At 30.1% G+C, this 14,389-nt stretch overlaps 1 protein-coding gene across 1 annotated transcript in view; it reads left to right on the top strand.

Annotated features, from left to right (window-relative positions):
- LOC107452080 (thymocyte selection-associated high mobility group box protein TOX) overlaps positions 1–14,389 on the top strand; it is a 215,809-nt gene that overhangs the window by 90,861 nt on the left and 110,559 nt on the right. Inside the window, exon 2 of the mRNA XM_087163794.1 lies at positions 11,550–11,631. The gene's annotated coding sequence lies outside the window, so the exon portion shown is untranslated. The remainder of the gene's footprint in view (positions 1–11,549; positions 11,632–14,389) is intronic.

Below are 14,389 nucleotides of genomic sequence, written 5' to 3'. Positions count from 1 at the left end.
AGTATTTAGAGAAAAAATCGATGTCGTGACAAAAACACGATTGCAATATTGATATCAAATATTGTCCGGGGTTGTTCGGACGTCTCTAAATTTATATTTCAAACTTATTTTTTGGAATTATAACAATTTGACGTAATTTTTTGTCTTTTAAATGATTAATTTTGATTTAAGGACACAATAAAGTTTTAAATGATAAGTTTTACAAACATATTTTTAATGTGAAATCGACGGGAATCGTACAATATCGTACACACAATTTCGATTTACGCCAATATTGACAATGTCGGTCGATGTAAACTAAAGCTGTTACAATATCCCTGTGCTACTTGGGACACTGTAAAAATAATTCTGCATCAAATTACGGTATAAAGTATTGTAATTTTTACAGTAGTATTTATTTAGAGTGATTTAATGATTTTGCACTAATTATTACACTAAAAATCACGATATTTCGGGGTTTTTTTCGTTCCGTATCATGTTTCGGTAAAAATGGATTTTATAGTAAACAGTACCGACACCCTGAGTTCCGGTACTTTTTTCCGTAATTTCAACCGAAATATTTTACAGTGCAGCAGATTGTAAAGTTCTATCTCATTCGACTTTTCTCAATTAATTTTAGAAATCTTCGATCAGTTCGCGTGTGAGCGTGTGTGTGGAACCTAATTGGCCTCTGAACTGACAAATGCCACGATTTACCAACGATGACGTCGCTTGCAGGTATCCAATTGAAAACGCCTTATAAAATCTATTACTTCTTATGTTATTTTACATTATATTACACTATCTGGGCCCTTTTTGGCGGCTGCAATGTAAAAAAAAATAATAATAAATAAATAAGACATACATCTTAATAAATAGAAACTTTAAATGCAGAGTTTTTCTTTTGAACACATTTAATCAGTAAAAGACATCACTGTAAGTAATGGGCAATCAAAATTTAAGAAATTTTCTTCATTATTGACGTAACCATTTCATACAGGGCTCCCACAAGACAGGGAAAACTTGGAATTGTCAGGAAATTTTATTTTTTTTATTTATTATATCTAAAAAACAGATAAAACATGGTAGATGGATAAGATATGGAATGTTGATATGTATAGATAAAATATGTATAGATAAAATACGGCATGGATTTTCATTGAAATTTACCTGATATACCTGGAAAAGTCTGGGATCTGAAATTTAGTGGGAACCTTATCCAGGAAAATACTTTATATTTAAGAAATTACTATCTTCAAATTTCATCAAAAGCATTAAGTTTATTACAAACCGATTGAGCAAGAAATGCAGCAGAAAATTCAAAAAGAGTGAATACTTAATCATTCCTAAGGATAAAATCTTGATAAGCGAGCCCTATACCATCCCACCATTTAGCGCAAGCTGTTTCGAAGTGAAATAAAGAAAGATGCTAAAGAACTTCCTGAATGCACCAAGATGGTACACTAGAAAGGAAACAGTTTCGTAAAATATTTAAGACTTCTCGTTTTGTCAAAAATCAAAGTGTTTCGTCTCGAAATGATAGTCAGAAATAACGAATTACAGCTTTAGAATTGTAGAATCGTAAAAAAGTAGAAGTTTTATTTTATAAAAGTGATAAATAGTTTTATAACGAATATAAGAAAGAAAGGTTATGATCATCAAAAATTTGTATATAATAGGCGGCTGAAGACACAACGCAAGTGTAGTATTAGCACCAGTATTTGTAGTTGTAGTAATGAATCCAACCATCTGGTCGTCTGCTTTTTTTTAAAAAAGAAAACGATTTGAAAAAAAAATTAGGCGACCACAATTCACCTCAATATAGCCTCTTTGGTAGTAGATTTTTACGCAATCGCAACAGCTGTTGTGTTTCGTTTGTTTTTAGCAGTGGTTGTTCTGATTGGTTTCGAATTTTCTCCTTTTTTTTCCAATTACATGGATGTTCGTTTTTTGTCAGATAGTTGCCGGAACTTCTTTTTTTAAAGATCAAGTACTTGTTACATTTATACTATGTTCTGGTTCTGTACTTTATTTTAGACGAAATAAAACAAAACCATCTTGTTATTAATTTAGCTATCACCATGTAAAAAATCAATACGAACATATTTCCTGCCAGAAATATATTAAAATTAGATTTATTAAGAGTTACAATTTCATTCAAGTTAAATAATGTCAAAGCTTCAAACATTTTGGCCATGCCTTTTGTTTTTAATAAAATTAATGTTCTAAAGTAAAAAAAAAGCACACTTTTTAAAGAAGACAATATACTGCAAACGATTTGCTTTCGGAGTTAGAAGGATTTTATTTTATATTATAACCGGCGTTGAACAGCCGACCCAATTATGGGTTTATAACCATCCATTTTCAACTCCATCGCCTTATAAGTTTGAACCCAACCCAGTAGATAAGGGAATTCTTGGATCAAGTAACCCGCAGTCGCGTTACATAGAGAGGAAAATCGCGAAAACCTCCCACGGTTAGCCCAAGGGCAAGGGGGGCGGACCCATGATCCGTCTACCACTCTAAATATTTTACTGTGAGCACTGTGGCCGGTGAAAGCCGGGAGCAGAATTCCCATTAAGCAGCCACAACTGGGATTTGAACCTTGTTCACCTCATTGGAAGGCAAGTGCTCTATCCTCAAATCCACCGTGGTTCTGAAGTAGAAGTATTGAAGCAATATAATTATAAGCCGCTCTGCTTTAAAAAGTGATATTTTTTACATAAAAAAACATTTTCACAACACCCAAGGGGATCATGAAGATTTAAGAACCACAATTTCGTAACCAATGGCCAGATTGTGGTCATATGGTCAGTACTGCGCACAAGCCACCTTTACTTTCCAAGTAAGCTGATATCCATCGATCTGAATATTTTACATAAATCTGATTCTTATTATTGTTTCCATGTATGGACTTCACAAGTTTTCTGTAAATTTCACTAGAATACCTCAAAATACACAGAAACAAATTATTGCCTACACAGAAATCAAGATACGTTACAAATAATGTACTATTTTACATATTTGTGCTAAAAATTATCTTACTCCAATTCCATCAACTATTTTATACCTTTATATATACTGTATTGGGAAAAATTTAGTGCATTGAGCATAGTTTAGTGCATAGTTTAGTGCATACTTCTTGGGTAGACTTTTTTACACAGCAAAACTTTTCTATGTTGAGCAAAATTTAAATTATTATTAAATTTAAACAATTATTTTTCATGAAATCACACTAGTATTGCTAATTTAGGTCCGTTTACTTGATTCTTAATAAATACAAATTAAAAAAACACAAAAATGGATATAATAACACATTTTTTGTTACATTTATGGAAACACTTGCCTAATTCAAACGTGAGGATTTCAAATCTGTTATTTAGCTCCGGATTAAGTTAAGGAGCTTAATTAGTTAAGCTCCGGATTTTTTTTAAATGACATTTTTAGTTGATTTTTTGTCAAAATGTACAAGTTTAAAATTATTATATATAACGAGGGGTAGCGTAAATGTTGCTACAAACTTTCAGGGGAGTTAGGGCACATAATCAGGATTAAAATGGCGTAGGAATCCACGCAATGTCGTATGGGGTTGGAGTGCTTCCTTGTTATTACCTGTTCAGAAGCACATGAAGAAACATTTCTTAATAGGGAAGCATCCCTAGTGGCGTATGACGACATTCCAAATATGGATTCCCACGTAATTTTAATCCTGATGATGTGCTCTAACTCCCTAAGAAGAGATCTACAAAGCAATAGTACATCATCGAGCAGACCGGCCTGTATAGGGGGCAGGGAACTGTCCTTGCATCAGAAAGGTTCTGGGTTCGAATCCCGAGCAAGGCATGGATGTTCTTTCCTTCTCTCTGTACTATCTGTCCTTACTGTGGGAGCGACGTTGGCCCACCTAATCTGGTGCCCCTGTAAGAGAGGTCAACAAAATCGCCCTGTATATGCCTGAATTGACGGATGTTAACACAAGTGGGCATTGGAAAGAAGAAAAAAAATAGTACATCATCGATATTGTGCATTTAGTAGGCACCTTGGGCACATCGCTATGAAAAAGAGCGTTGAATACAAAGTGTTTGTTGTTTGAGATATTTTGCAGTGGACGTAAGGACATGTTTTGAAAATAATAATAATCACATTACACCTTTATTGTCGATTATCGGCTATGAAAATAAGATAACATTGAAAATAGAGGTATATTCTTTTTTTCACCTCTTCTTCTCTTTCACTTCTTCTTCATCATCTTCCTCCTCTTTTCCTTTTCACCATCTTCCTCTAAATCATTATCCTCTTCTGCTTATTCATCCGCATCTTTATCATTCTCTTCTCTCTTTTTTTTTTTCATACTTCTAATTTTTCGTTTTCTTTCCTTTCCGCTACTTCGCTCACCTCTCTTCCCTTTATCAACTTTTTTTAAAGCATTTTTCTCTTCTTCTTTATTTTCTAATTCTTCTTGTGATGACCAACGGCGTTTTTTCCTCTTATTCTCTCTAAAATAGTTTTGCTTTATCAAAGTTTAGGAAATCACAAATAACAGTCGATACCTTTAAGCTCAGCATTAATGTCTATTTATATTGCATAATTTATAGCATTAGTGTCTAAAAGTATGATAGTAAATGATGTATTCGTACTAAATCATAATAATAAATAGTATTCGTAATAATACTTCCTTCAATATGTATCTTTTTCTAGGTGACCTGAACGCTAACACTGTTCACGCATGTGGTTCAATGTGCATTTAACACCATGTAGTGAAAAACTTATTCAGGATGATTCTGTAGCTCATAGCCACTTTATTGAACCTAGCAACCTTTTTTACAACAATGATTTTTATCCTTTCAAATTTTGATATTCTTTTATACAGTATTTTACAATATTTTTATTCAATATATTATATCGTTTTGTATAAAATTTAAGAATATTTTTAACTTGCGCACTTTCAGAAACGTTTTTCGAATCCTATTCTAAAGTCAGTTCAATTTGAGATGCATTTATTTAATTGAGAAACCATTTGTCAAAAATTTAACTCAAAAACTATCTGATATTTAATTCCTTATTGAAAGTCGGAACAGCAATTTTAGTTTTTACTTAATCCGTTGAACAACGTTGTACAACCATTGAACCACGTCGATATTTTGAACCATAACTAGAAAAAAATTTGCAGCAATTTATAAGTTATTAAACTGAACTGTGTTTCCATTCCTATTGGATCATAGTATCGCGAAATCAAGTTTAAGAAGTTGCATAATATGGTACCGCTTTGTACCAAAGATTGTAGAAAAGCAGATCAATATTATGATACCACAAGCTTCAAACTTTTGGCAGTGAGGAGTTTTAAATGATTAAAAAATTGCTTCTAGTTTTGAATGGCAAAAATTTATAACTGGCTTGATGGTAATGAATTATCTGAATTCATTTTTTCCCCCTGTACAATAAATCTATGTGGCTTTATTTCAAACTTAAGGTAATTTGCCTCTTCCTTTAGTATTATGTTAAAAAAGTAAACTTTAATTCTAAAATAACAAAACATTATTGCTGCTAAAAAAAATGCCTTAGCAACAAACACTCGTGTATCTTATTATCATAAAACCAAAAATTATTTATTACTTTTTTTCCCCCATTAAGAAGAATAAGCACTAAATCATCAACGAACATTCGATTGAAAAAATAAAGATAAAATTGGCTAAAACGTACCGGAATTCAGATTTACTTTTTAAACCGCAGATTCAAACGATAAAATATAACTCAAATTAATTTAAATTATAGTTTATGAGCTCCAAATGGCAACACGACTTTCAAAATCTAATTTATGCCATCAATAAATCTCTCGTTCGTGGAATTCGCTTTGTTGAAATTTTCTCCACATAATGGCTGACATTTTCTTCCATAGGTGATTGATTACTTACTGTTCCAGAATTGAATACATATTGCAAAACTTTTAAGAAAAAGAACTGTTCCCTAACTCCCGAATAATGCATGGGAGAAGAATTCCAATATGAATGAGTTTAATTATAATGGATTAGAATAATGATATTTTGAAGTATCATTATTTAAAATCAAACTTATTCAACCGAGCTTAAATAATTATTCTTCCTGGCGAAGCTTGTTTATCATACAGTTTTCCCCCTCTTTTCTATTCATTTTTAATGAATTCATTTGGTTTAGAAGTACTTCGAAAGAAAATTTCCAATTAGTGATCTCGCATATTTAATTCTGTTTCAACTTTATATATTGTTGAAAGGGACTTTGTTTCTTAATTATTTGTGAAGAACAAAACGGTTTTTGAGAAAATTAGGATTGAGATAAATTAGTTTTGGATGCAAAATTTTGCAGCTGATCGAAAACTTGCTTTAAAATAAATATAATTCGAATCGACTTTATTTGTGCTTCCATAAAAGATTTCATAGTTATTTATGCTGCGATTTCGGGGATAAATTGTCTTTGATAAATATCAATTCAAGAAGTGAAAAACCTTTTGTGCCTCAGAGGATGATTCTTAACAATATTTTGTTTAGCTAAAGCTGTTGAATATTCTAGAACCTTAATAAAATTTTCATCTTTATTTGTAGTTTAAAAAATATTTCGATAAATGTGGTAAAGGTATTTTCTTTAAATCATGATAAACAGTTCCATTAATCATAATAGCTTTTTATCTAAGTCTCCCGCTGCTGTGAATTAATCTTGCCCTGATGTTTCTTTTTTAATCCTCTTTCACTGTTAGAAAAATTAATAAAACGTTGAACCGTAATATTGGTAGGTAGAACCTTAAAACGGTGCAAATTTTTTAGAGTCTTTTAAGGTATAAAATTGATCATATGATAAAATTCAACCATAGTATCGTATAATGAAATTTAGGAAGTATGGATAAACATAGGATTAAAGTTGATTAGATAAAGATAAAGTTGAAACTAATTTGAACGATATTATGGTTAATTCCGCTTCAAAATTTCTAACCTTGTAGGGTCGGGGGGGGGAGGGCAATTTTTCTGCCCAATGTTTAAAAATTAATTTAGTTATCCTATTAATTTAACATACAAATATATACTAATAACAACAGTAAACAGTTTCTCTTTTGTACCAAGTTGCAGCTTCAAATTGTGACGCAGCTTTCAAACATTCACTGAAAAAAATTGCGTATCAAATTATGGTATAAAGTACCGGCACTTTGGGTGCATCATTCTCAAAATCAATTTCTCTGTTAAATCTATTTTACTGTAAAATACTATATCGTAACTTTTACAGTAATATTTATGTAATTAGAGTGATTCAGTGATTTTACTATAACTATTACTATAAAAATTACGGTATATAATTTTTTTTTTTTATTTTTTAATTTTACGTTACGGTATATCAGATAAATATGAATTTTACGGTAATAAGTACCGATACCCTTAGTGTCGTAATTTGATCCGTAATTTTTTACATTGTTGTTTCTCAATAAACAATTTAGACAATTTTGTACACTTATCAAAATTAATTTCTTACCAGCGCACAGCATTTATTTATTAAAATTAATATTTTACTGTAATTTAAGTAAGATAGTATTAAAATGCTCAAAGTATTAGATTTAGCGCTTACAGAAGTTTTACAGTTACTCAAAATTGCCTTAAAAAAACTAGCTTTTTTTAAACCACGTTTATTGACCACATAATAAATCACAACATAAAAAAATCACATCGTAAATTATAACTAAACATCACATAAAAAATATTTTCAATCACTGACGATCACCGAAACGTAAAAAAGAAACAGTATTCTAACATTTACAATTGTAGAAAAAAAGTGATAAATTTAATAATATTTTTTTTAAAGTTATTCCATTCACATTTCAATTTATTTTTTGCAATTGTGAGTTTGTGAGTTATTTAATGAATTTATTTCGAAGTATTAAAACCATATCATATAAAAATGGCAAATATTTCACTAATTTTTTTTTAAGATGTATAAAAAGAATTCTTCTGATTCTGATAATCACTACTTTATAATTTTATAGCCATCGTGGAACAGCTGTCCCAATTTTGAGTTGACAGCTACCCATGCTCAACTCCGTAGCCTAGTAATTTTAAACCTAATCCAGAAGACAAGGGAACTCCTGGATCAAGTATTGGAAGAAATTTGCCAGGCTTTTTGGTGGAACACACCCGCATTTGCGTTACATGGAGAGGAAAACCGAGAAAACCTGTCACTGACGGCAAGGGGACTTTAATCCATGTTCCGTAAACAATTGAGGACATTTTACGTCAACACTGTCGTCGGTGCAAGCCGGGTGCGGAATTCGTAACGACCAACTCTCGCTGGGATTCGAGCCCGAGTTACCTCCTTGGGAGGCGAGCGCTCTATCCCCTGAGCCACCACTACTCATATTCATTATTTTATTTTATTTTATTTTATAACCATCGTTGAACAGCCGACCCAGTTTTTTGGGGTTTACGACAGCTAATATTCAACTCCGTAGCCTCGTAATTTTGAACCCAATTCAGAACACAAGTGAATCCTGGATCAAAAATTGGTAGAAAATTATCGCCGTGAGGGAATTTTCGATGGCAATTACTCGTATTTGCTTCACTTGGAGAGGAAAACCACGAAAACCTCCCACTGTGAACCTCACTGCAAGGGAATATACAACTGAACTCCGTATACAACTGAAGATATTTTACATCAACACTGTGGTCGGTGCAAGACCGGTGTGGAATTTAAATCAAAAAGTCATCGCTGGGATTCGAACCCGGTTCACTTCATGGAAAGGCGAACGCTCTAACAGCTGTGCCACCACGGCTCTTAAATTCACTGTTAAATACATTCACTATTAAAAAAATAGTCTTTGCTTTTCTTATAGACTCTGTAAATTAAAACAGCAACAAGGAAAAATATTGAACACACACATTAACCTACAGCCCGAGACATAAACCAATAATAATGAATAAAAAGGAAAAAAGAAAGAAAGAAAGAAAACGAAAATCAAAATAGAACTAGACCAGCCAAAATATTTTTGCCAACCCGCAAGGCATACACACCACCTGTTGGCAATGAAATATCTCAAGGTCGTCTCCAAGGGTGCCTGACCTTACAAATTGCATCGTTTTCTTCCTTCTTTTCCTTTGTGGTCCGAAAAGCTTCTCCCCTTTACTGGGGTACTTATGATGATGGAACAATTCACTCGTCACTGTGTCAACACAGTGTCGTTTCCCGACAGAGACAACTTTCTCCTTTTCAACTCTGAAATGTCCTCTCTTTTTTTACCTGTCTTACTACAATCTATCTTTTTATTGTTTTAGCTCTTTTCGTGTTTTGGATAATTGAGAGGATGATGTTATGAGGAGTAAAGAGGATACTTTTTTCCCTTTCATCATGCGTTTAGAATTTTTTTTGTTTTCATTGTTGGCACATTTATTGTTATAAGAGTACCTTAACACCCTTAAAGAAACTATATGTATATTAATAAGTGCATATTTTGTTGCTTAACTTTTTTTTTAAGAGCTTATGAGAATAAAAAGTATACCTGATTTGCGGGCTATCTTTCTAAAAATAAATAAAAATGAAAAAATAAAAAACAAATGAAAAACATTTTTATTTAAACAAAATAATTATAAATACGGATCACATAAGTGCAAAACATTCTAATCACTATTTCTATAAAATCACAATTCTATTTAAATTATATAATCACTATAAAATATAATCACTATTTCTATTATAATCACTATTTCTATTTAATCATGATATAATCACTATTTCTATTATAATCACTATTTTTATTATAATAACTATTTCTATTTAGTCATAATATAATCACTATTTCTATAATAATAACTATTTCTATTTAATCATAATATAAGCAATATTTCTATTTAATCACTATTTCTATTTAATATAATCACTATATAATCACTATTTCTATTTAAATTAGGATGAATTGTGAGCTATTTTAACAAACAATACCCTGAAATCTTCAATGATAAAAAAAAAAGTACATAAGAGAATCATTAATATTTTATATTGAATGTACCTTACATAATTGTAATTATTAGTATTACATGTATTTTACTATACCAGTTTTTCTCGATTTTTTTTTCTTTCTTTTTTTAATACACTTACATTTCTTTGATTTATTGTACGCTTATATTTGGGGATATAAGACACAAATAAAAAGTATTTTGTGAACAAGTGGTTTTAAAAACTTTCAAAGTTATATTGACATATCAGTTCGAATTTCCAGAAAACAGTTAATTTTAAAAGAATTAAAGTAAATGTTAGAATATCATGAATTAACAGTACCATACCATTTCGAATAGAACAGTTTCTAACAATTACATGCATGGGCTTCCCAGGGGCCCAATTTCTGAAGAGGACGAAATTAAACTACACTGTCACAATAGTTTTCCAAATTTCACACATAAGTTAAGAAAATTCTCGAATGTGCTGAATGCCATCAAAAAGTTGAATTATTTTAATCTCTTTTTTTATTTACTTTAAGGAATGTAAATCTATAATAATTCGCCAAAATTTTCTGTATTCGTTTGAAAAATTAAGAGGGACTTTTAGAGATTTCTTATTATTGAGAGGAGCAGCGAAGCCCATGATTGCATGATTTTACTTTCTCGAAATCGCTTCTCTATTGTTGATTTTAGTTTTATTTCAAGCAATATTAAATAGAATATAGTACAATTCTTAGAATTTCATTATTTTTATTAATTTTATTATTTTTATTAATTTTATTATTTTTATTAATTTTATTATTTTTATTAATTTTATTAATTTATTATTTTTATTAATTTTATTATTTTTATTAACTTTTTTATTTTTATTTTATTATTTTTTATATGCCATTTAATAAAATTAACCCACTAATATGTATCCAGTACAAATTGTTAAAAGCGAGAAAACCTTTTTGGTATTATTTATGTGAGCATAATTGAAACTATGGACCCAATTTTATATTTTCTTTAACAAAAACTTTTTGATTAGGACATAAATGTGTAGTAATACAAAATTGCTTCACAATTAACTATTTTAATCTAATTGAAATTCTTTCCTCTATCACTTTAAAAACATTAAATCATTGTTTCATGATTTATTTCAATTAACTATATTTACTTATTAAAATTATTTACTGTTTACCTTAAGGTTTTAAATAAATTAATTGGATTATATTAATGCATTCTACTAGTTAATTATAGATAAACAAATATTTACACTCATATAAAAATATTTCTTCATTTCTAGTTCTTTTCATATTGAAATGCTTTAAATATTTTGTCAGAAGATAATTTCTATTCAAATGTTATTTTTTAAGCAAATAAAAATTAATTGACTTGCAGATCTCGAACTTAATTGTTCTTTATTTGAAATAAGAATTTTTTTTTATCTGCATACTTTAATCAATACTCAAATAAAAAAATTTCTTTACAAAATGCATCGTTTTTTAAAGATGGATGAATAATTGCATGCATGTTGCCACCTTTCTAATGCTAAATATCTTCCAACTGATATGATAAACAATACTACATCCTTCATTGTTCTAAAAATCTTTTTCATTTTAATATATTTTTATTTCTTTTGTGCAGGTTATGCTTTGAAACAACGAAAGATCAACAAAAAGAGTTATCTGTTTCGTCAAACATAAACGACTTTGCCATAACGGTATTTGTAAGTATCATTTATGAATACAAATTACTCATTGCGCGATGTTCGCTCGCTGATTTTTTTCAATTGTTCATTCTGTTGTTATGATTTGTTAGTTTTGCTTAAGGTCACCTGGTTATAAATAATATTTCGTTTCTGGCATGTCTATGAAGAAATTGTAAGTCAACGTAACAATTCCATTTTATAAAAAATATGATAAAGGTCATTTTTATTTCGTTTTTTTTTTATTTTATTTAATTCATTTCTATTTATTTGAAGTCGTTCCTATAACAGATTTTCTTTCTTCATGAGATAATAAATATATTTATGATTTTAACATGCTAAACTTCACTTATCGTCTGCACGAGGTTCATTTGATTTGTTAATTCAATTTTGCACTAGTTCCGCGTTAATTGCCAGTACTTTGTGTGCATGATCTGTAAAATTCATTTTTACCGTAAAATATTATAACGTGATTTTTAGAGTATTAATTTTTAGAGTAGATTATTTAATTAGAGTAATACAGTGATTTTACGGTAATTATTACTGTAAAAATTTCGGTATATCAGATTTTTTGTTCAGTAACATGTTTCGGTGAAAAGTCCACAACCTGAATGCCGGTACTTTTTAACGCAACTTGATACTGAATTTTTTACACTGAGTTTGCACGAAGAGCGGCAGTGTATATCACCTTCCAATTTAATTACGGGAAACTTGCTACGAAACTAAAAATCTGATATACCATAATTTTTACTGTAATAATTACAGTAAAGTCTCTGAATCACTCTAATTATTAGTGCAAAAATTACGGTATAATATTTTACGATAAAACTGGATTTTACGCTAACAAGGAATTTGTGCATGCTGTACCCAAAGTACTGGTACTTTTTACTGGAATTTAATCCGTAATTTTTTTCATAGGAAACTTTTAATCCGAACTCAATCACATTATCAATTAGTTTTTATTTCTTTGCTTTAGCCTCAGATTTAATGTGCCAGGAAGATAATAATCTTAATTCTAAAAATAAATACAAGGCTTTAATTCGGGGAAATATAAGATGTTACCTGTTTTTAGATCATGGCATTTTATATTTTTAAATTGTGTAAGGTGAATAGTTTTAACATTTTTTTCTCACTTATTTAAGAAATGGAATTTTTTGCAAATGTTTAGGTAGAAAGGAGTAAATAAATGTGTAAAAACATTATCATGAGTTCGAAGTTAGTTCGAAAGCGAATCATGCTGCTGTTTTTCGAAAATTCTGTTGCCTCATGAAATGATGCTTTTTGTTTGCGAATAATATATTATTTTCATAACTGCTGTAAGTGTGAAACAATTACTCATGACTGTTAGTTCAAGTTTAGTTTACCTTCAGCCAACAGACTCTATGTTAATTCTGAAAATGGTGCAGAGCGTTATTATGGAGAAAAGAGTCAGTTATGATAAAATTAAAAGCATTTGGGGTTAAATTTTCTAATATTTTAAAATTTACTCCAATGATGTATTATTTGGGCTTGTAAAAATTTGAAAAATAAAAGAGATTAGGATATTGATTTTGACAATGGTCATCTAGATGTTACCAAATTGGGGATTTTCGAAAAAATTTAATAGCTTATAAAGCATTTAAGTTATTTGTCTGTTCTGATGCCTATAACAATCTTTCCCGATACGATGTCTTACATAGTTTAAAAATATAATTGTGCTTCATGTGTTGACTGTGCCTTTTCGTGCTTCAAGTGTTGACTGGTTCTTGAACTGTGGCTTTTTTAATTTCTGTTAGCAAAGGAGTTTCGAAAAATCATGTTGAACTCGAACTAAGGAGTAGGTGTTTTTTCAGTTCCTCAGTTCCTATTTTACCTAACCAGATGTAAACGTAATGAATATATAATTTAATGACAAAATCTATAATTTAATGCCATAAGTGACCATACATCTTAATTCAATAACGTTAATGTTTAGTCAACGAAATCGAGAAATTTAATTTTAAAAAAAGGGTTAAATAAAACAAAAAAATAAGAAAAATTACATAGATGTGTGGATAGACATTAAGTAATAGCGGTGTTGTGGATAGACATTAAGTAAGAAGATTTTATAAGAAAATAAGAGGTATTTAATCCACGGGTGCCCGAGGAGCCCGGACCCCCCAATAATTGGAGAGCCAGGGTCCATTATTTTGAGAAAATATTTCTATTTTGTTTTCGTATCTTTTTCTCTCCTTTTTTCCTCCTCTTCTTTCCTTTTTTTCTTACATAGTGCAACTTATTCTATTATATTATTAAAAGGAAATAAATTAAGAATAAAACACGCAAAAATGCTGGACATAAAAGAGATAAAACAAATGTTTAGTGATCTACAAGAATTGTCATTATTACCCTTTCCTTCAATATGCAATAAAACGCTCTTTGTACCATTCTTTTTCTCTACTTTCTTAACTGATAAAGACTGATTCTAAAACCTCCCTTAATTTTCAACACCACTCACAGAGAGGCATTTGATACCTCAGAAATAGTCGTCTCAATTTAGGCTATGGGAAAATGTCTTTTATATTTTGAAATTGTCATCTTTTAAAATGTGGGATATCAATAGAAACATCTCTTTGTTGGCTATCTATTCATAAATAGTCTTAAACAGGCGATTATCTAGAATTTCTAGAAAAACAGATGCATTAAACTTTTAGGGACTTAAGTAGGAGAAGTCTCTTGTTAATAATTTCTATTTTTTTGGTGATTTTGTCAAGAGACTTTCTCTGACATACAATAATTCTAAATCTCCTCTTACAAAGCG

Source organism: Parasteatoda tepidariorum, chromosome 1 (genome assembly GCF_982258835.1).
Source record: "Parasteatoda tepidariorum strain Cologne lab strain chromosome 1, Ptep-v5.0, whole genome shotgun sequence".
Lineage (NCBI taxonomy): Eukaryota > Metazoa > Arthropoda > Arachnida > Araneae > Theridiidae > Parasteatoda > Parasteatoda tepidariorum.
The sequence above is the reverse complement of the archived record's forward strand: the minus strand, read 5'-3'. Positions and strand labels throughout refer to the sequence as shown.